General features: G+C 45.0%; 1 protein-coding gene and 1 long non-coding RNA gene across 2 annotated transcripts in view; one reads left to right on the top strand and one right to left on the bottom strand.

Annotated features, from left to right (window-relative positions):
• Positions 1-21030, bottom strand: part of CCBE1 (collagen and calcium binding EGF domains 1) — a 229023-nt gene that overhangs the window by 52803 nt on the left and 155190 nt on the right. The gene's annotated exons all lie outside the window — the stretch shown is intronic.
• On the top strand, positions 243-20689 carry LOC119872244. Its single transcript, XR_005353431.1, has 2 exons — positions 243-601; positions 19556-20689. It is a non-coding gene; the product is annotated as an uncharacterized LOC119872244 (long non-coding RNA).

Below are 21030 nucleotides of genomic sequence, written 5' to 3'. Positions count from 1 at the left end.
TGAGTGCATAATAAGTCACTGGCAGTGCCTCAGTGCTCTCTGTCTTCTGTTTGGCATTCCCTGGGGTCTGGTTCCTTCTTCCCGGCCCAAAGACACCCTTCTGTGGGTTCCATTAGAAAGAAGTGATAAGTCTGGCAAACATACATTGCTGTTTCATGCAGGTGACCACTCCTTGTTGTTATATTATTAACTGGAACCCCTCCCTCCAGATCTTTGAAATGAAATGCTTTCTAATCTGGTCTCCTGATGGAACCTCAGGCCAAGTGGCTCTCAGGAGCTGGAGAGAGCAGTTTTCTTCTCTCCCCCAAGTATAGCATTTGGGACAGTGAGCAAATAGTGTCATGTGATTAAGTGATACTATAACACTGAAAACTTGCCCTAATGGCTTCAGTGTCATTTACTCATACATCGCAAGCACTGCTATGGCCACTATGAAACGCCACTATCTTGGGGGCATCAACTGTTTATTTTTTATTTTATTTTATTTTATTTTATTATTTTATTTTTCGCATCAACTGTTAAAAAAAAAAAGAGGATGGTGTTCAACTCAGAGGAGTCTTTGATGGACTTTCAGGCACTACGACAGAGTGAAGAATCCCAGGTACCGTGGGGTGAGGGCAGTGATGTCTTGGGGCAAGGGATGGACTGGGGGCTGCTTTCTAATAAATGACACTAGGGAAGCTATGATCTTTTCATGCTCAACAGTGGCCCACTGAGACAAATCTGCAGATCTCTGCAGGGACTGAAGTGTGTTTATATGTGATTGCAAGATGGGGCAATGGGCGGGGAGCAGGTGTCGAAGGGAGGGGTCTTCCCACACAGCCACAGCTGCCCTAGGCATCTCCCATTTGGCAAGTATCTTCCAGGGACCAGTGCTCTGGGCACTGTGGATGGCTGCGGAGAAGGCTATCTTGGGTACATATTATGGAATGAGGGTCCACTTCTAGAAAGCCCAGTTCTACAAGGCAGGACTCAGATCTCCAGCAGGGGCTGCCCCGAGTTAAGAGAGTGCTCCCAGGAAAGTGGGGCAAAACACTCCTGGGTGCCACTGAGACCACCTCCGCCCAAGGATGCCCTGGTGGGTACAGGGTACAGGCCTAAGGGCAGCCCTTGCCCACAATGGTGCTGACGGGCTGGACCTGGAGCTAGACCCGAATCCCACAGATTCCAGGAGACCCACCCAAAGTGCCAGTTTCTCACTGTGTGGCTCACCCTGGGAAACAATCACAGCAACCGCTCCTCCCCACCCTTTCTGTATTCCCACTATGGCAGCTCTGACAGCAACGGGGACCTTCAGAGGTCAGGCATGTCCCAAGCATGTGATTTACCTTTGGATTGTTAGCTTCTTTCTGCCGAGGTCTCCTGGATGGCCTCCAAGGAGCCTCCCAACAGTGTAGGCCCAGAGGTAACAGCTGGTTCATCCAGCAAACCGCCAACATACCCTTCTCAGTCCCCATCCCTCCCTTTCTAAGGAGGCTGCTCTGCTTGGCCCTGCCATCGCATGACACCTGGAAGTCAGGCATGGGGGCCTTACCTTGGAGGGACAGCAGCGGTGAAAACAGCATAGCTGTGCATGGCCTTGTGCCACCATGCCCTCTAGCAGAAGCCCACAAGACAAGGGCAAGTCACAGACTCAGGACCTGCTCCCCAAGCTTCCACAGACCGTATTCTCATTGCTGTCAGGGGCTCCTTGCCTGTGGCATTGGCGATCCATGAAGGGTAGCCAAGGGTCTCCCAGAGTGAGTCACAAGGCAAGAAACCACCGCCTCCTGAGGAGTCTCATCAAATCCTCCCAAGGAAGGACAAGCCAGTCTGTGATTACCCCCATCTCACAGGTGAAGAAACTGAGTGCCAACAGCTTGAGAATCTTGGCCAAGGTCATACTGTGAAGAAGGGCCGGAGCCAGGATTTCAGTCCCCAGACTACAAAGCACGGTGTCTGGCTCAGAACAGTTGCTCATGAAAAAGATCTGGAAACAAAACAATGCAGATGCGGATATACCCAATCATCATGAGCAGAGCCTCGTTCTTAGCCCAGGGGGACCAGGGCTGCTTGGCAGGAGCATTGGCCTGACGGTGGCGTGGAGACTGCATGCTGGAGCTGCCCTTCCCTCTCCGGGGACACCACCTCTCCTTCCACCTCCTGGATCTAGGGGGTAGCTCTGGACCCATGGTCCCTAAGTGAGGACAGAATGGTGGTAAAGCCCATTTAGGCTTCCTGAGACCTAAGTCAGGCGTGTGGCCTGTTAGCAAAACCCAGTGAGTGCCAGTTTGAAAGTGAGGGAGCTGAATCCTAGAAAGCCCGCTGAGGTGTGGGCGGAGACCCCTTCCTGAAGTCTCTGCTTGCAGTGTGACGGTCTCTCTGCGCCTGACCCCAAACACACCTAAATCTTTGAAGTTTGGCTTGACTTCCCTCTGGAAGACTTCTCCGAATTCCTACCCACCTGGAGGGGTCTCCAACTCCTGTGAACATCCACATTCTATCTCTGCTCATCTCAGGATATTTAGAAAAAAACCCCAAAACAATGGTCATTCTCAATCCTGGCTACACATTAGAATCTACTAGAGACTTCTTTTTCTTTCTTTTTCTTCCTCCTTTCCTTTCCTCTTTTTCTTTCTTTCTTCCCTTTCTTTTAAATATTTTATTTATTCATGAGAGACACACAGAGAGGCAGAGACATAGGCAGAGGGAGAAGCAGGCTCCGTGCAGGAAGCCCGATGTGGGACTCGATCCCAGGTCACCAGGGTCACACCCTGGGCTGAAGGCAGACAGATGCTCAACCACTGAGCCACTCAGGTGCCCTGAGATTTTTTCTTTTTAAATGATGAAAATACTTGTGCCCAGGATTAACCTCTGTGTAACTGAATCAGAACTTCTGGGGTTGGCACCAGGGAATCAGAGCATTTTAAAAAATCAGCTGGGACTCAGAACCAGGACTAGAATGCCTAGAAAGTTGAGGGTGTCCTCTCTTTCCCCACCTAGCTGGGAGCTCTTCAGGGCAAGGTCCCAGCCTCCTGTACTGCTGTCCTTAGCACCAAGCTTGGGCTTGCCTGTCGCCTGCGCTCATCGAATGTTGGCTGAGTGATTGCGGCCTCGACTGAAAATTGAAACAAATCCCAGGTGGGATATGGGGCAAGTTTTGTCTCTCTCTCTCTCTCTCTCTCTCTCTCTCTGTTTCTCTTTTTTTTGCTAAGAAAAGAGTCATATGTTTTCATCCTGATATGGGCACCCTAAGACCATGAATTCCAAAGACAATAAATCTCCCCCCCCACCCCCTCAACTCCATTAACATCCTAAGGGAGGAACAGGCTGTGTTGTTAGTTATCTCCTGCTTTCAATTACGGAGCCTTCAGCCAGATTCCTTTGTATGCCTCTGAGGCCCAAGCCTTGTAAATGGCACACTTTCAATTATTTATCTAAACAAAGGTGAGCCAGAGGGCAGCGCTAAACACTCGTCTGGTGAACTTGAGCCCAACTCTGCGCCCTTGGAATTCTCAAGCTTACAGGACTTGGCTTTGTGGCTCCAATTTCCTTAAAAAAAAAAAAAAAAAGAAAAAGAAAAAAAGAAAGAAAAGGAAGATAAAAAAAATGGAAAAAAGTCACATTAGCTACAAGGCCATAAATTCCATTTCAGAAGTGAGAGGCGTGCCAGAGGGGGGTTGCAAGAACCCGAGCTTTGTGGCTGGTGGCTCTTCCGTTGCTAGGTTGCTCAAATCCAAGTCATAACTCACGGGCAAGGAGGTGGACCGCGGACTCCCTTTCCAGGTTTGCGCTCTCTCTCCTGTCAGAGGACGCATCGCATTCTATGTCACCAATGAATAATAAACTCCCTTCCAAGAGAACAGAGAGACCAACCAACAGCGATCTGCAGATACAAGCAGAAGGAAAAGCCTCCTCTTGCTTGTGAAGACAGGCTCCTGGCTCGTTGTCAGCAAGACAAGTGTTCTGAACCGTTCTTTGTGGGATGCGTTTGTGCCCATTCCCTCTGAGGACCAGCCTGTGGCATGCATATGACACAGCCCGCGGTGCTGTGGGTACCCTGGTGGCCATGGAGTGAGTGGTGAGAACGACCCCTGTGGAGATCAAGCACCGATTCATGTGCCATAAAATGTCAGCTGCAGTGAAAGAGTAATTTGGGAACACCCAACCAGACGGAGGTCAGGATTCCTCGGTGTCAGAGTAGCAACAGTAGTACCAAGAGCTGATGTCCACTGAGGGTCCCCCCTCCTCCAAGGGCTCTGCACCTTACAGCACCACAGGGAGGCATTGTCCTGCCGTACAGAGGTCCAGAGATGTTAGGCAACTTCCTCTGGTCACACAAGTGATGGGGGCTGGAATCCGTACAAAGATCTGCCAGACTCAGAAAGCTGGGCTCCTAATCACGCTGTTATACAACCCTCCCTAGTCCCAGGATAGACACTCGAAGATGTTTCTGGAATCCACCTCTCCTCTCCATCCCTGCTGCCAACCACCTTAGTTCAGACCTAAAATCTCTCAATCCTGCCTTTTTTTTATAGCCTCTTAATTCATCTTCCTGCCTCCAATCTTCCCACATCCCAATGAGCACAAATATTTTATCTACTGTATCTATTTTATATTCCTGTGTAAGAACGTTCCTTGGCTCCCAGAGCCTAGGACTCTAGTCCAATCTCTGGTGAAGTGCAAGTGGCCTCGCCTCACCTCATCTTGTCTTTATCGTTCCCCACCAGGATCCAGCCACATCGAATGTCCAGCTCAGAAGATCCCTCTGCAAAACATTCTCTGCCTCCTTCAGCTCTCACTTGTTTGCATGTTTGTCCTTCTACCCAGGTTGTGAGCTCCTAGGAGGCAAGAGACTTGTTTTGTTCATCTTTGTAATTTCCCCAGAATTGGCAGAAAGGAAATGCCAATAAATATTACAAAGCTGACTCACTGATTGAATGAACAGAATCTCAAATCTCCTACCTCAAGGGGGGAGGAAATAAAAAATTGCTGAATTTTTGACAACTGACCATATATGCATGGCGGTTAATCAGTCTTAACAATTCCTATGTGATAGTGTTATAGATTTTACTCTTTTCTGAAATAACCACAAGACATTAAAAAATTCTAACTAAAAATATGCTCCTTTGGCATTTTAGTCTAGACTTATTCCACTCAAAAGTATTTTACTTGGGGTCTCTAGGTGGCTCAGCAGTTTAGTGCCTGACATTGGCTCAGGGCGTGATCCTGGAGTCCTGGGATCAAGTCCTGCATCGGGCTCCCTGCAGGGAGCCTGCTTCTCCCTCTGCCTATGTCTTTGCCTCTCTGTGTGTGTGTGTCTCTCATGAATAAATAAATAAATAAAATCGTTTAAAAATATTTTTCTTAGTAACAGCTATTAGTAGTAGTATCCGATCCTAGAACGTCTACCTTTTTCTTTCTTAGCCAAAGGGCAATTTTCTTGATTAATCAAAAATTGATTGACCACTACTATTCTCACTTGTTTAGATAGAGAGCTAACACTTGGGCTAAGTTGATGGGCATATTAAGTTGAGTCTTTGATGTTTTCCTCCCCTTTCCATGAGAACTGGAAGTTAGCTTTGAGCTTTATCTCAATTTCCTCTTCTTCTTCGACACCATCCTTGGCTCTCTAAGCCAAGCAGGAAGTGATTTCTTCTCTCCCTGAACTTCCATAGTACTTGCTCTGTGTGTCACTTGAACCCTGTCGAGGTCACATGGAGCAAATCCCACTGGAAAGGGCGCTGTGCTGGGAACACCATCCCTGCTAAAATACAAATGCATCATGGGGTGCTGGGTGGTGGATTCACCTCTCTGGACCTTTGTTTACTCATTGCAAAATGAGGAAGTCACATGAATTGGGTTACATGGCCTCTTTCCAACTTCTTCCCAGCTCTACAACTCTATGAAAAATGCCAGATATCTTGATATTATTTGAAAGCTCCCTTGTGGGGTGGAGGTAAAGTGCAAGAGCACAGAACTTTGGGTCACACTCAAACTACTGAGAGTTGAAAACAATGATTTGGATGTAATGTTCTTCATTTTCCAAAGGGCCACAGGATGGCATCCTCAAACTCAACACACAAAAATGAGGAAATGGCCTAGCGGGGTAAGAATTCACATCACTGGGGCTGCTGCTGCAGGGTGTATTAACTATATGTTCATCATGATAGAGATGGGTGATCACAATTATACACAAACTCAGAATTACATATACGGGAAAAATGACTTAAGCCTTCCTTTCAATCAGGATAAACTAGGGTGAATTCAAAGATAATGCTTTAGATGAGCCAAATGTACATCCGCTGAAGTGTGAGAAATTGATGTGCAAATGGATTCCTCTAAGGATGAACTTTAAATTGTAAGGGACTTGGCCAGAGAAAGGGAGACTTGGAGAACCAGCATTTTTTTTACTAAGTTATACAATTTCATATCTTTAAAAATAATTCATAAAGACATGTTAAAACGAGAACGCAATAATAGTCATTCAAGGGAAAAGAAGACTGCATTTGAACACTATGTTTAGGGCTAACTTTCCTGGTAGCTGAGCCCAAAAACGGAGCAACGATGAGTTAGTTGTAATGTGCACAGGTTTGTACAAAAGGTAAGAAATTTACCAAAGGGATGTTTATCACTAAGAGTCCCAAGTGGAAACAGAAGGTACATTAAAATTAGGATAATTCAAGGAGGGGTTGTTTACCAAGGGACTAAGATACACATATGTGGACAGGGTGTAGGCAAACCACAAAGGCATGTGCACGAACTGAGGGCTGACTGCATAGGAGCTGCTGCCACCTGCAGTGGACCAAATACCATCCTCCCCAGGAACCTCTGAATGTGATCTTATTTGGGAATAAGGTCTATTACAGAGGTAATTAAGATAAGGATGGAGAGATCATCCTGGGTTGGGGTGGGTCCTCAATCCAGTGTGAGAGACAGAAAAGCAGAAAAGTATCCACAGAGACCGAGAAGGTGATCATTTAAAGACAGAGGCAGAAACTGGAGTCATGTGTTTGCAAACCAAGGAATACCTGGGGTTGCTGGCAACCAACAGAAGCTATTTCAAGAGTAGAAGCTAGTTTCTCCTTAAGAACTTGAAGAAGGAACCAATCCCGGTGACACCTTAATTTCAGACTTCTGCCCCCCTCCCCCAGCCGAACTGTAAGAGAATACATTTCTATGGTGTTAACCCACCCAGGTTGTGGTAATTTGTCATGGCAGCCCCAGGAAACAAATACAGCACTGCATTCCCCAAAGCGATGGAAAGAGGGCAAGGAACTGAGCGGGGGGAGGGGGGGGAGAAGAATATGTGCTAAGTGGGCTCCTGGGTGGAACAGCGACAGGAGGGCACCAGGATGAGGTGGCCCTGCAAGAAGAGAGCCAGGGGAATAAACGTCCCAACCTCAAACCTCTTTCCTCCATCCCTCCCATCTGGGGTTTCCCACTGGTTGTACCCAACAGGGAGCCAGAGGGTGTTGGGAACCCTGCAGCCCCTTGGCCCTGAGCAGGAGGTCACAGGGTGGACAGTGTATCTGGAAGGGTGGACAAATGCCAGCAGCATGAGATGCAACCTCCCAATGATCACTTCTGGGATGAAAAAGCTGGAAAGTCTCAACCTAAGTCTTCCCTTCTTGTAAGGGGGTGATTACTCCCACTGGAAAGGAAAGATATTGGTCTCTCTCCTCTACTGGGTCCTCTTTAGCTGAGGTTTCTCTAACTCAAGCTCTCTTTTTGGCCCCTTTATTCTTTTCTTCTGTCTCCACCCTCAGCCTTCATGGTGGCTTTCACCACAACAGGGATCCCCACATCTGCACAATTAGTCCAGCTTCTCACTCCAGCTTCAGTCCCACTTTCCAGCGATCCTGGGAAATCTTCACCCAGCTAGCTCATCAACTGTTCTGAGTCTAAACATTTGAAAATCAACCATATCACTTTCTTTCCAAAACTAACATCCCTCTTTGGAATTCCTCCTCTCATTTCTCTAACCCATCTAAGGTTTAAACTCTCCAGTTCATTCCCTTCATCTAAACATCAAGGCCTGTTGGTTTTAATAAAGACATCGTGTCCCTTGTCTCCATTTCTACAACTGCCACCACTTGCGTTGAAGCCACATCTGTCTACACTGGATAATGGCCAATAAGCTTTGAGCCGGTTTCCACAACTCCAGGTTGCAAAGATCTTCCAATTTTGCCATTGACCAGAGCGATACTGCCTTCTTTATGCTATGCCCATGTTCAAATTCTCAATGGCCCTCTCTGCTGCGGGCCCTCACTTGTCAGAGCCATGATACTTCTCCCCTGACTGGCTCCTGAGGATCTTCATGTTCCAACTCTTCTCCTTTTCCAAACTTATTCTCCACCATCCGTTAAAGGAGAACCTTGCTGTGGCCAGGCTGCTTCATTTGCTGTCCTACCCTCATCTTATCACCTTATGAGAACAGTCATTTTTGCTCTGTATACGAGTCTGCCATGAATCCAACTGAACAGAAAGCATTTGTCAAAAATCTTACAAATCTTATATGTGGGTTAATATTTTCTTAGTGATCAAGAGTAAGTTTATACCTGGCCACAATCCTTTTTATCTTTCCCTATATCCATATTTCCCAGATTAACCTACAAGCCATGTGTGATGGCAGTTTGTGCTTCATTGGGTCAAGGACGATATTACAACACAGTAATTAATAGCTTGAGCTTTGGCGTCAGACAGATGTTAGAATTCAAGTCCATCCATCACTATTTGTATGACCTTGGACAAATTACTTACCTCCTCTTTGTGTCTCGGTTTTCTTATCTGTTAAATGGCAATTTGAAACTTGCCTCATAGAGTCACCGTGAAGGTAAGAGGTGCTAGCTTATGTGAAGCACTTAGCACAGTACAGGCATAAAATTAGACTCAACAACATAAACAGTGAATAGCACAGTCATGCAACTTCTACTCAAGGCCAAAAAGTGTCATTTCTGCAGCCCAGACATGGACAGTTGGTTGCTGGATCACATCACATGGTCCTCATTCTCATTATCCTTTTTTCTTAAAGCCAGCAATTTTGCTCAGCCATGCTAGGTCAGAAATAAACTTACAGACCATGGGTTTTCCAAACAACCAAGGCTATAATCAGTGCTTCTGCGGATCCCAAGTAGACTTGTATCCTCAGTAGACTCTGTGAGAAACTGGCCACACTAGGCAAATTGCTTAAGGTCAAAATCAAAAGCTAATCAAAAGGTTATGAATGAAAAATTATATGTACAAATTTCAGGAGCTGTGATGGATAATAATCTAGTATGATCAAGAATTTTAATGATATGATCTATAAGTTATTTGCTATCATTTAACACATACAGAAACATTTGGCAATTCTATTTTTATTTTTATTGATGTACATTGAAAGATGTATGGCAAATACTCAGAAAATGCTAACGTTTTAATTTGGAATGTAATTGACATAAGGGATAAAAAGGAAAAACAAAGAATTTGGTCTTTAACTAGAATCCCTCATGGGCACACATTGAGACCATGAGATTTTGGACACATTTGGAATCTTGCACATTTCTTAAGTTTGCAGAAGCACACCACACAAAAGAGGAACTTCAGTGCCTAGTGGAAACAAGCCAGATTCATACAGGAGGGGATTAGGAAAAATTATTTCATGTATACTTTATAATGGCCTTTCTGAAATCCAGATGGTTCCTTTGCTCTGAAAGTATTCTTAGATAGGGCTGATTTATTGGATGTCTTTGTTAATGAGCTGGGTGAGAAAAGAAATAATTGTTTAAGTGACCCAACTTGTTTTCCAAGTGGTGGAATGGCGATTTTCTAAGGGGGCAGGTTGGGGAAGGGAGTAATGTGTCATATAAGGCTGCTGGATTGCCAGAGGCGGGAGCCAAGCAGAAAAAGCTATGAACCCAAACACCAGGCCACAGTGCTGCAGTTCATGCTATGAAACGTGAGCCTCCAACACCACGGACTTCTTGGATTATGAAAGACACACCTGGGGAACAATGCCACTTGTGTTGCAGAGTGACAACCATGTATTCTGAGTCAACATTGGTTCTCATTGCTGGGTGAATGGTAGGGAATGGACACTATGTGTCATAAGGGTGATAGACTTATTAGGATTTAATTATATTTTCTCCATCTTCGGTCCAACCTCCCCCCCAACCGCCCCGTCTTTAATCTCAAACTGTCATCAACCTCTGATCTCTGCTTTCTTTCCTTACTACCTATACGACACTGTTTTCCTAGTAAACAGGATGACATTTAAAAAATGTCAACAGCCCCTCTGCTCAAACTCTGCCAATGGCATCTCACTGTACACAAATAAAAATTCAAGCTCCCTGCTCTGGTCCGTTGAGTCCTATGTGATCAAATCCTCAGCTTCCTCCCCAGACGAAGGTCCTCCCTGGGGTGGGGCTACACGGACCTGCTTCTGCCCCCCTTCATGTCACAGCACACCCCATTACTCCTGGTGTTCTCCTCAGACCTCGGTGGCTGACATCTGCCATGCTTACATGAAGTATGAATATAGGGAGTCCTCAAGAACATTGTTGTATTTGTGGACTGGTCACATGTAATTTATGTGAAGATATGGTTGCTGTGCAAACCCTGCCACAAGACAAGTCCCCAAGATTTCTTCCCCCCAAATCAGATCCCTATCTCCTCTAAGCTTCTGCTGGTCAGAGTTCTGTACCCTCTACTGTTGATGATGTTACTGTATTTCACGGAATGCAAGACACTATCAATCATAAGATGCCCCATTATTTCACATAACAGTTTTCTAAGTTGCCAATTAAACTCTGACACAATGCTTTATCATGGAAATTCTTCTATGCTTACTAAAATAGTTCTTTTAATTCTCATTAGACACAGGATGGTTACATGTCACATGTGTGGATATATAGAGAGAATGGCAAGAGATTGGTTAAGATGGTCTTAGAACATCCTCATGTTTGAAGTCTGACTCTTCAGAATCAGTCTATTAGCTGAGAGTCACCAATTCACCAATCACAAAACATCCTTTGTGCCATGGGAGCACTGATGGTGTAGGCTTTTTTTTTTTTTTTTTTTTTAAGACTTATTTTAGTGGGCGAAGGGCAAAGGATGAGGGAGAGGATCTCAAGCAGACTTCCCACTGAATGAGGAGCCCAACTTGGGGCTCTACCTCATGACCATGGGATCATTACCTGGGCCAAAAACAAGAGTTGGATGCCCAGCCAACTGAGCCATCCAAGTGCCCTGGTGATGCAGCATTTTTATTTATTTATTTATTTATTTATTTATTATTATTATTATTATTATTATTTTTTGGTGCAGCATTTTTAAACTGATACTCTGGGGCAGCCTAGGTGGCTCAGCGGTTTAGCGCCGCCTTCAGCCCAGGGCATGGTCTTGGAGACCTGGGATTGAGTCCCACGTCAGGCTCCCTGCATGGAGCCTGCTTCTCCCTCTGCCTGTGTCTCTGCCTCTCTCTCTCTCTCTCTCTGTGTCTCTCCTGAATAAATAAATAAAATCTTTTTAAAAAATAAACTGGTACTCTGAGTACCAAGAGCTTACTTTTGATTCCTGCTCCAGGAATGCTAAAGATATTAGACTTACCAGCACCCTGTCACCTTCTGGTTCTAAAGAGTTAAAAGTCAACTGTGTACATTGAATAAATGCTTTATACTGCATCTCTAGGACTTTTTCCCAAGCAGCTAAAACCTGTGATGGACATTGTGATGCTGGCACATTTGCAGGTAGAGTGCTCTCAGGCATTACAAAAATATCCCCACTGCTGCCTGGGTACAGTGAGCAAAAGATACCCCCCATCTTAAAATTTATGACATCTAGTCGTCGTCGTTGTCATCATGGTAAACATTATTACATTCTAGCTCGTGAACTTGATCTTCTCACAGCTCCTAAAAAAGGGCCCCCAGTGCATCACAGTTCAGAACCCCTCTCTGCCCGCATCAGTGGATACCAGCTTTGCTGACTGTAACTGAATTGGCCAACTTTGCAGGCCTCACTGCCTGCATCAGTGGCCATAAACTGGATTAGGCCCATGAGATTTGGGGAAGGGTTTTAACACAGAGACAAGAAATCCATGTTAGCAGTTTTCTGTGGGGAGCAGAGCATCCATGGACTCTAAGGTAGGGAGGGAGGGCCTGAATAAGCACATGAGGAATAGTCAAATGGAAGAGACAAAATGAGTGGATTCAAACCATTATGAGAGCGAACGGACATTAAATGAGACAGAGAAAGCTATGTTAGCTTTGACTTTCCAATTCTTGATCACACAGGGCTCACGCATACTTCATTCTGTCCTTGGGTTTGGTGGTTCTTCTGTAGCCGTAAAATTAATTCCCATTTTCCCCTGAGGTAGATTTCTGCTTCTGGCAGCCAGAGGAGCTGTGGCTGTAAGATCTGGAAACTCCCCTGCCCTGACATCATCCATCACAGAGATGAGGCTAAAGAAAGGGTAGGCATGGTGATGTTCCCTGTGAGACAGGCAGAGTGGGTGTCCTTATCTGATTCTGGAAGGCCCAGGGCAGGAAGAAGCCCACAGCTCCTCAGCCCATATGGGGGTCTCCTTTCCCAGAGTCCTCCTAGGACCAGCATGCTTTTTGCTGGATGAGATATGGACAGGCTGTGGATGAGGGGGAAAAATCAGTATTAAGAGAGATGCTTGAAAAATAGGCTCTTTGGTGAGAAGCAGAGGTCTACAGCCCTCACTGGAGGGGTGAAGAAGAGAGAACACATGCACTTCTCTCCTCTCCTCACCCACCCTGGTCCTATCCTCCTCCCAGCCCAGGCAGGGCAGACTCCTCCAAGCTGAAGCTGGGGCACCCTCTGATGACAGAAGACTCGGGGGAGGGGGGATGAGACTTCTTTTGAGAGTGTCATTTTCTTGAACCAGAGAGTGGGGTTTTTCAGTTGAAGGGAACTGAGAAGTGACATGGGTAGAGGTACCAGGGAGGATTTGAAGGAACACAGTTCAGTCAGGAGGGACAAGAAAATCACAGGTGGCGAAGCACCTTTCCTGCCTGGCTCTTGTCCAAAGTTCGGCTGCATCCTTCCTTCTTAGGATTTCTTTCTAGGACTGTCTAGCCATCCTGGCATCAGTCGACACTACCTGACACCTCAGTCAGGTACGTGGAGTCTCATGGCAGGTGCTGGGAGAGGTGGCCAGCGCCCCGTTCCATTAGGGACATGGAGGGTGGGTTTCCCGGGTGGGCTGAGCACTAAGCCAGGGCGAGCTTCTGGTGGCAGAAGAAAGCCTGGGAGTCTGGAGGTGGCAGATGAGATGGCCCTGGCTACCCTGCACGTTGCTAAGGTTATGATTTGAGAGAAAAAAAGGTGATGTGTAGGTGAAGGAGCCTTATCTCAGAAGGACTTAATGGGGCCGGAGCTAGAGGTAAGGAAACAGGCTCAGAGCTGAAACCCAGCCCCAGGTCTGACTGGCTCCAACCGTGGTTCCTCCAACCACACCCCTCAGGAAGCAAGGAGGGGGCGCACTGCTCCTGCTGTGGGGGTAGCCTGTGCGCCACGCCGGGACCTCCATGGGCTGGCTACCGAGGAGGGCATGAGGGACCTGAATGGCCCTGTTGACCTCCGTGGCCTGGCTACAGCTTGGAGTTCTGGGACATTAGAAACCATCATTAGAACAGCAGGCAGTACGACCACCACCTGGCATGGGGCCATCGCTTTATCCTTTCAAAGAACTTTCACACCCATGCTACACCACTTGCTTATCCCAGCTTTGTAAGATCAATAAGGGAGCACTTCTGCACCTTTCACAGCATCTAGCAGACTGCTGCCGGGTAGTACAGTATACGGTGGCACTTAATAAGTGCTGATTACCATGTCTGGACTTTGGGGAGCTCCTTTTGCTTGGCTCCTCCAGGGACACATGGCCCTCCCACTGAATTGACTTGAGAGTAGCAGTCTCATGGCTTTGATCTGGTACTTTGTTTTCCTGAAGCTCAGGCTTCAGTGCAGCCAAGACCAGCAACCTAATGGGCTAGTGTAAGTTGGAAAGCTACGGGTGACATTTTCAGCTGGCGCAGATCCTGAGGTTGAAGCCCTGTGCGTGTAAGGGTAGCTTCTGGCTGGGGCTTTGTTTGCTATGGAATACACACGTCCCTTGGGGAATTCAGGCATGTTTTCTTTAAAAAAAAAAAAAAAAAAAAGCTGCAACCTTAATCTAAGTGGCATCTGTTGACTTTGAAGAACACACACTTAATCCTTACGCTGGAGCACCCTTGCTACGACACAAAATGCTTTTTGGTTTTCAATCACTAAAACACAAGGGAAAAGTCATCTATTTTAGCAGATACATTTTAAGTTGTTTTGGCCACCATTCCCTAGGTTTTTCAGTGGTTGTCGATAAATCTCTAAAATTCCAATTTCTGACTCTCCTGATCCTAGCTCAACAGTACTTCTGGACAACACCTGGAATTACAATAACCAGGGGGGGCAGGTTCAGATACACATGGTTTTATTTTAACGTTTGCAAAGCTGAGAAGCAGGAAGTTCTGATATTTATTTTACTTTTAAAATTTATGCATATCATAGTTTTCTCCAAAGAGGATATAAAGTCGCGTAAAGCGATACATGAACAAGGGCAAAATGGAGGAGGGGTAAGAAAGAGAGGGGCAGGGAGATGATGCAGAATCACCATGGGGCCTGAAGGAAAAGATGTGCAAGCATTGCAAACTTCTTACTGGCTACCATCAGCCACACGTTTGTTTCTGAAGTTTTAAAGTTGGTATTAGAGTTATCCAAATAACACGTTTTATTTAAAAACCAATTACTTAGGAATCCATATAATAGATCTTACTAATAGATCCAGAGTACATCTTCCTAAAAAGGGCCCTGAGCTGCAATTTGCCCATAAATGGTATCATTTCCAAAACTGGGTTAAGATTCTCCTCCGCCCCATGTCTTTTGAGATCTTCTCAGAGCTACTGTGTTTCGAGTTTCTGAGCCCAGAAACTCATGGTGTCCAATTCTCTCTCTGAGCAGTAGTTCATTTGGACTGTCAACACAGACCCTCCGGAAAGCCTATCTTGGACACAATTTCAGGTTCCAAGGCCAAGGTAATCTTTGAGTTTGATGAAAATTAATTAAATAGTAGGAAAAATGATCCTTTGGGAAAATATTACCTTAACAATTGTGGTCTCTGTATGTTGTTCCTCTCTAGGCCTTGAAAAATCCTCTCTGGAGGGAGGCGGTAATAAAAAGACTGGTGTGTCAGGCTGCCTGAGTTCAAATCCTACCTCGCCACTTTCCAGGTGTCTTGGATAAGCTAATATCCCTGAGCCTCTCAGTTTCTTCATCCGCAAAATGATCATGATAGGAAGATCTACTTTATAGGTTTGAAGGGAGCCTCAGGAGACTGTGCAAGTCATCCTCAAGCATGGTGCTTGCCTTATCTTGGTGCTCAAGAAATATTTGTAGTTTTTCTTCTAATTCACTTTGCAGAGTACAATTTCCCTTATTCATAGAAGCCATGTTGCTAAGGAAAGGGAACAAGGACAAAAATTTTCTTCTTCAGAAAGACCTCTACTCTCTCTCTCTTTGGTTAGGAATGCAAATATCTACAACTCTTCATTAAGGCTGAGGGATAAGAGTGAGCCAATGAAAATGAGAAGGGCCAGCAAACATGTCAAGTGGCTGATAGTAGCTGCCAGTGTTTGTTGTTGCAACAGTACCGTGTGGATGGATGTGAGTCATTAACATTCCACTGATAGGGGGTAAAAAAACGATCTGTACTGAAAAGGAAAGTTTGGGGGGGGTCGCCAAGGTTTATCTTTGTTTACTCTCCTGTTATGACTCATCTTCAGGGTCTGTTTCTCTTTGTAGAAGATGATTTGGCTCATTACCACAGACCTTCCTGGCTTGCTAACCAAATTTCTACTTAATTGGTTTCCATGTTATGATCTGGCTCTTGAGACTCCAGCTGCTTTGGAGGCCAGTCCTCAGTCCCTAGTCTTCTTGGGCAAGGTTACAGTGAAATGTAGTGGGGGTGCACGGCAACCCACGAGGTGGTTGCCAGAATTATCACGGCAAACATGGAGAATGTACTGGTAAGTGTCTGCAATGGCTGTCCACGGTATGATGCCAAGAGAGTCCAAAGTTTGGACTTGGTCCAAACTCAATTTTTTCACTCAGGTCTTCCCTAGAAAGCACTGTGTGACCTTTTTTCCTACCAACACCTCACATTCAGGTCATCTTGAAATAACCCAAATATCAATTACACTGCTTTTTTAGTGCCAGCCAGCTCATCTTGACCACCAGTTTCCCTGGAACTTCTGCCCACAACAAAAACTTCAACTATGTAAGACAGAAGTGTCTAAACCAAGAATGCTCACTTTCCTCATGGCAGTTGGGACACTGGAGAGGAGCTTCTGGTACTACACAAGTCCTTGAACATCTATGCTTGTATCCTCATTTTTACAAAAACGAGAGTAGATGAGATTGCTAGGTCTCTTTTGAGCAGAGGATGTGGAGAACAGGGCACCACCTAGATTCACTAATAAAAAAGTTGTTCTTTTATAGTGTTGCTAATTTTAAGGAATCCGAGGCATTTGGCATTCTTGGATCATTCAATTTGGCTTCATTAGGGGCAGGGTTTCCTTCTGTTGGGCTAGGAAGGATTTTCACCTGTTTGTGTTCCAAAGGGTAAGTATTTGTGATAACTATTTGGGCTTTGTTTCAGCTAAAAAGTCATTTACTCACATATAAAGATTATAGTGCCATAGAGGCATTATGTATAATCTATATACAGAGTAAGCCAAAGCCCACTGGCTCCCCTATAATGCACAGCATTGTCTTATTCTTGACCTGTCAGGTATCATTGGACCCCAGAGCTCTTGATCATATGGAAACCTCAACTTTAAGACTGAGTGTGTGCACACTGATTAGGTGAAAGCACCTGATAATTTTTGGTCCTTTCTTCCTAAAGTCATTTATACATTGCACTTAAAACCAGATGCTCCTAACAGCAGGGATGCAAAGAAGTAGGCTTTCAGAGAATTCAGTTTTCTACTGAGCCATTAGCAGTTAGGTTGGCAGGGGGTTAGAGCCACAGTCACTGAAAAGCCTGTCTTGACTTTGGAAGGGATCAACATTTTCTTGACCACACAACATACACGGTCAAGTAGATGGGGGAGTCCCAAAGATTAAAAATAATGTATCAAAGGATCAGCGTGTCCAAGATTGTTGGGTTGGCAGGGGAATGCTCCCTCCCACGACACTGTCCATGGTTCTGAACCAGGCAGGGCAGTTCTCTGGGGAAGGTGGGGTAAAGGGAACTTGCACCCCTGTTGCTAGGTCTATGATCAGCATCATGAGAAAGGAGATGTTCTGTTTTGTTTTGTTTTTTTTTTTTTAATTTTATTTATTTATTCATGAGAGACACACAGAGAGAGGCAGAGACATAGGCAGAGGGAGAAGCAGACTCCCTGTGGGGACCCTGATGCAGCACTCGATCCCAGAACCTCAGGATCACAACCTGAGTCAAAGGCAGATGTTCAACCACTGAACCACCCAGGTGCCCCTGTCCTGTTGGTCTGAACATAAAATGGTAGGTTCAAAAAGCCTTGGGACCTCCTGGTGGTTCCCAACATTTTTCTGAGGATACAACTCAAGATAGCTCTAAAAAACACAAATTCCTCAATGGTAATGATAAGCTTCCCCTTTAGGGGGCTTCTCAGGATCTTGGATGGGAATCAGTATGCAATAACACAACAATAATATCAGACATGTTCCAGTCACTGTTCTAATCAATCTCTCTCTCTCACACACACACATGTGCATATACATACATGTTTCCACTAAGAACTTAGGGTTTTCAACCTCTACTGCTTCCTGGACATCTTTAAAATGGTTCTTTCATCAGAATCATTACCACCTCTTTATAATCTTCCAAATAATCTTCCAAAGTTTATTTGCATGACTTAAGTGTTTAATTTGAATATGTTTACATATCACGAAGCATGAAATCGTAAAACTCCTAGAAGAGAACACAGGCAGTAATTTCTTTAACATCAGCTGTAGCAATACTTGTTTAGATAGGTTTTCTAACTGACTTACTTCACTCAGCATAATACCCTCCAGTTCCATCCACGTTGAAGCAAATGGTGGGTATTTGTCATTTCTAATAGCTGAGTAATATTCCATTGTATACATAAGGGAATATAAGGGAAGGGAGAAGAAATGTGTGGGAAACATCAGAAAGGGAGACAGAACGTAAAGACTGCTAACTCTGGGAAACGAACTAGGGGTGGTAGAAGGGGAGGAGGGCGGGGGGTGGGAGTGAATGGGTGACGGCACTGGGGGTTATTCTGTATGTTAGTAAATTGAACACCAATAAAAAATAAATTTAAAAAAAATAAATTAATTAATTAATCAAAAAAAAAAGATAGGTTTTCTAAGGCAAGGGAAACCAAAGCAAAAATACACTATTGGGACTATATCAAAATAAAACATATCTGCACAGTGAAGGAAACTATCAATAAAACAAAAGGACAGCCTACCGAGTGGGAGAAGATATTTGCAAATGATATATCCAATAAGGGGTTAATATACAAAATACATAGAGAACTTACACAACTCAACACCTAAAGTATTAATAATCTGATTAAAATGGGCAAAGGCTAGACATTTTTCTAAAGACATACACACACGGAAAGTTGCTTAACATCACTATTTTCAGGGAAATGCAGATCAAAACCACAATGAGATATTGACCTTATACCCATCAAGATGGCTAGAATCAAAAAGATAAGAACTAACAGGTATTGCTGAGGATGTGAAGAAAAAGGAACCCTCATAGACTCTTGGTGAGAATGTAAATTGGTATAGGCACAGTAGAAAATGGTATGGAGATTCCTCAAAAAACTAAAAATAGAAATACCATACAATCCAGTAATTTTACCGCTGAGCATTTATCCAAAGAAAATAAACACACTAGTGGAAAAAGATGCATGCACCCTTATGTTCATTACAACATTATTTACAATAGTTAAGATGCAGAAGCAAGTGTCCACTGATAGATGAATGAAGAAGATGTGGTACACACACCTACACACACTGCAATATTATGCAGCCATAAAAGGCATGAGCTTTTGCCATTTGCAGTAACATGAATAAACTTAGAGGATATTATGCTAAGTGAAAGGAGTCAGACTAAAAGCCATACAATTTTGCTTATATGTGGAAGCTAAAATACAAATGAATAGACAAAAAGCAGAGTCAGATCTATAAATACAGAGAATAAACTGATAATTGCCAGATGGGAGAGGGGGGAGGGGTTAGGGGATGGGCAAGATGGGTGAAGAGGAATGGGAGATACAGACTTACAGTTATGGAATGAGTAAGTCACAGGAGGCTCTCTGCTCCTCCTAGTTTGACAGAGAGGTGCATCTTCTGGTGCAGTGCCAGCTGAGTCCCTGAGACACTAAGGTAAAGGTTGGAGTAAACAGATTTGGCCATAATGGGGTCCTGATCACCTAGGCTGATTTTAATTCTAGCAAAGTGGATATTGTCTTCATCAATGACCCCTTCATTGACCTCAACTACATGGTCTACATTTTTCCAGTTAAGATTCCACCCACAGCAAATTCAATGGCACAGTCAAGGCTAAGAATGAGAAACCTGGCATCAGTGGAAAGCCCACCTCCATCCTTCAGGAGCAAGATCCGACCAACATCAAATGGGGTGATGCTGGTCCTGGGTGCCTTGTGGAGTCCACTGGAGTCTTCACCACTGTGGAGAAGGCTGGGGCTCACTTGAAGGGGTAGGGCCAAGAGGGTCATCATGTCTGGCCCTTCTGCTAATACTTCCATGTTTGTGATGAGCATGTACTACGAGAAGTATGACAACTCCCTCGAGATTATCAGTAATGCCTCCTGCACCACCAGCTGCTTGGTTCCTCTGGCCAAGGTCATCTGTGACAACCACGGCATGGTGGAGGGACTGAGGACCATATTCCAAATCTTACTGCCACCCTCCCCCTCCCCACCAAAGCGATGGTATGGTAGTTGAGGGGCTGCCCGGAACATTATCCCTCCTTCTACTGGTACTGCCAAGGCAAGGTCATCTCCGAGGTGAATGGGAAGCTCACTGGCATGGCCTTCCATGTTCCCATCCCCAGTGTGTCAGTTGTGGATCTGACCTGCCACTTGGAGAAAGCTGCTAAATACAATGTCAAGAAGATGGTGAAACAGGCATTAGAGGGCCCCTCGGGGCATGGTGGGATCCACTGAGGACCAGGTTGTCTCCTGCAACTTTAACAGAGACACCCACTCTGCCAACTTCAATGCCAGGGCTGGCACTGCCATCAATGACCACTGTGTCAGGCTCCATTTCTAGTATGACAATGAATTTGGCTATCGCAACCGAGTGGTGGACTTTATGGTCCATATGGTTTCCAAGGAGTAAGAGCCCCTGGACCACCACCCCCAGCAAGAGGAAGAGAGAAGCCCTCAGCTGCTGGGAAGTCCTTACCCCAACTCATCCCCCAACACACTGAGAATCTCTTGGTCTCCACAGTTTCTATCTCAGACCTCCTGAAGAAGTGGAGGGGCTCGGGAAGCCCAAACTTGTCACATACCATCAATAAAGTATAACTGTACCCAGCCAGAAAAAAAAATCATAGGAATAAAATGAGTATGTTTGAATGTGTTTGTATGTCATGAGACCTGAAATCATAAAACTCCTAGAATGGAACACAGGCAGTAATCTCTTTGAAGCTGGCTGCGGCATCATTTTTCTAGATGTGTCTCTTAAGGCAAGGGAAACCAAGGCAAAAATACGTAAGGACATACAACATAGGGAGCATAGTCAGTGGTGTAATAGTATTGCCTGGTGACAGAAGTTACATTTGTGGTGAGCACAGCATGAGTACAGTCCTGGAATCATTGTGCTGTATACCTAAGATTAACGTGATATTGTGTCAGCTATACTAAAAAAAATGTGTCACGTGGTTGGGGAGAAAGAGAAGGAATCCATTAATTATTAGTACAGAGAGATCTTTTGGGGGGAGGGAGGGGGATACTAATAATACCTTAGCTG

The sequence above is a fragment of the Canis lupus genome, chromosome 1 (assembly GCF_011100685.1).
Source record: "Canis lupus familiaris isolate Mischka breed German Shepherd chromosome 1, alternate assembly UU_Cfam_GSD_1.0, whole genome shotgun sequence".
In the NCBI taxonomy this organism is placed as follows: Eukaryota; Metazoa; Chordata; class Mammalia; order Carnivora; family Canidae; genus Canis; species Canis lupus.
This window is presented reverse-complemented; position numbering and strand designations above follow the sequence as displayed.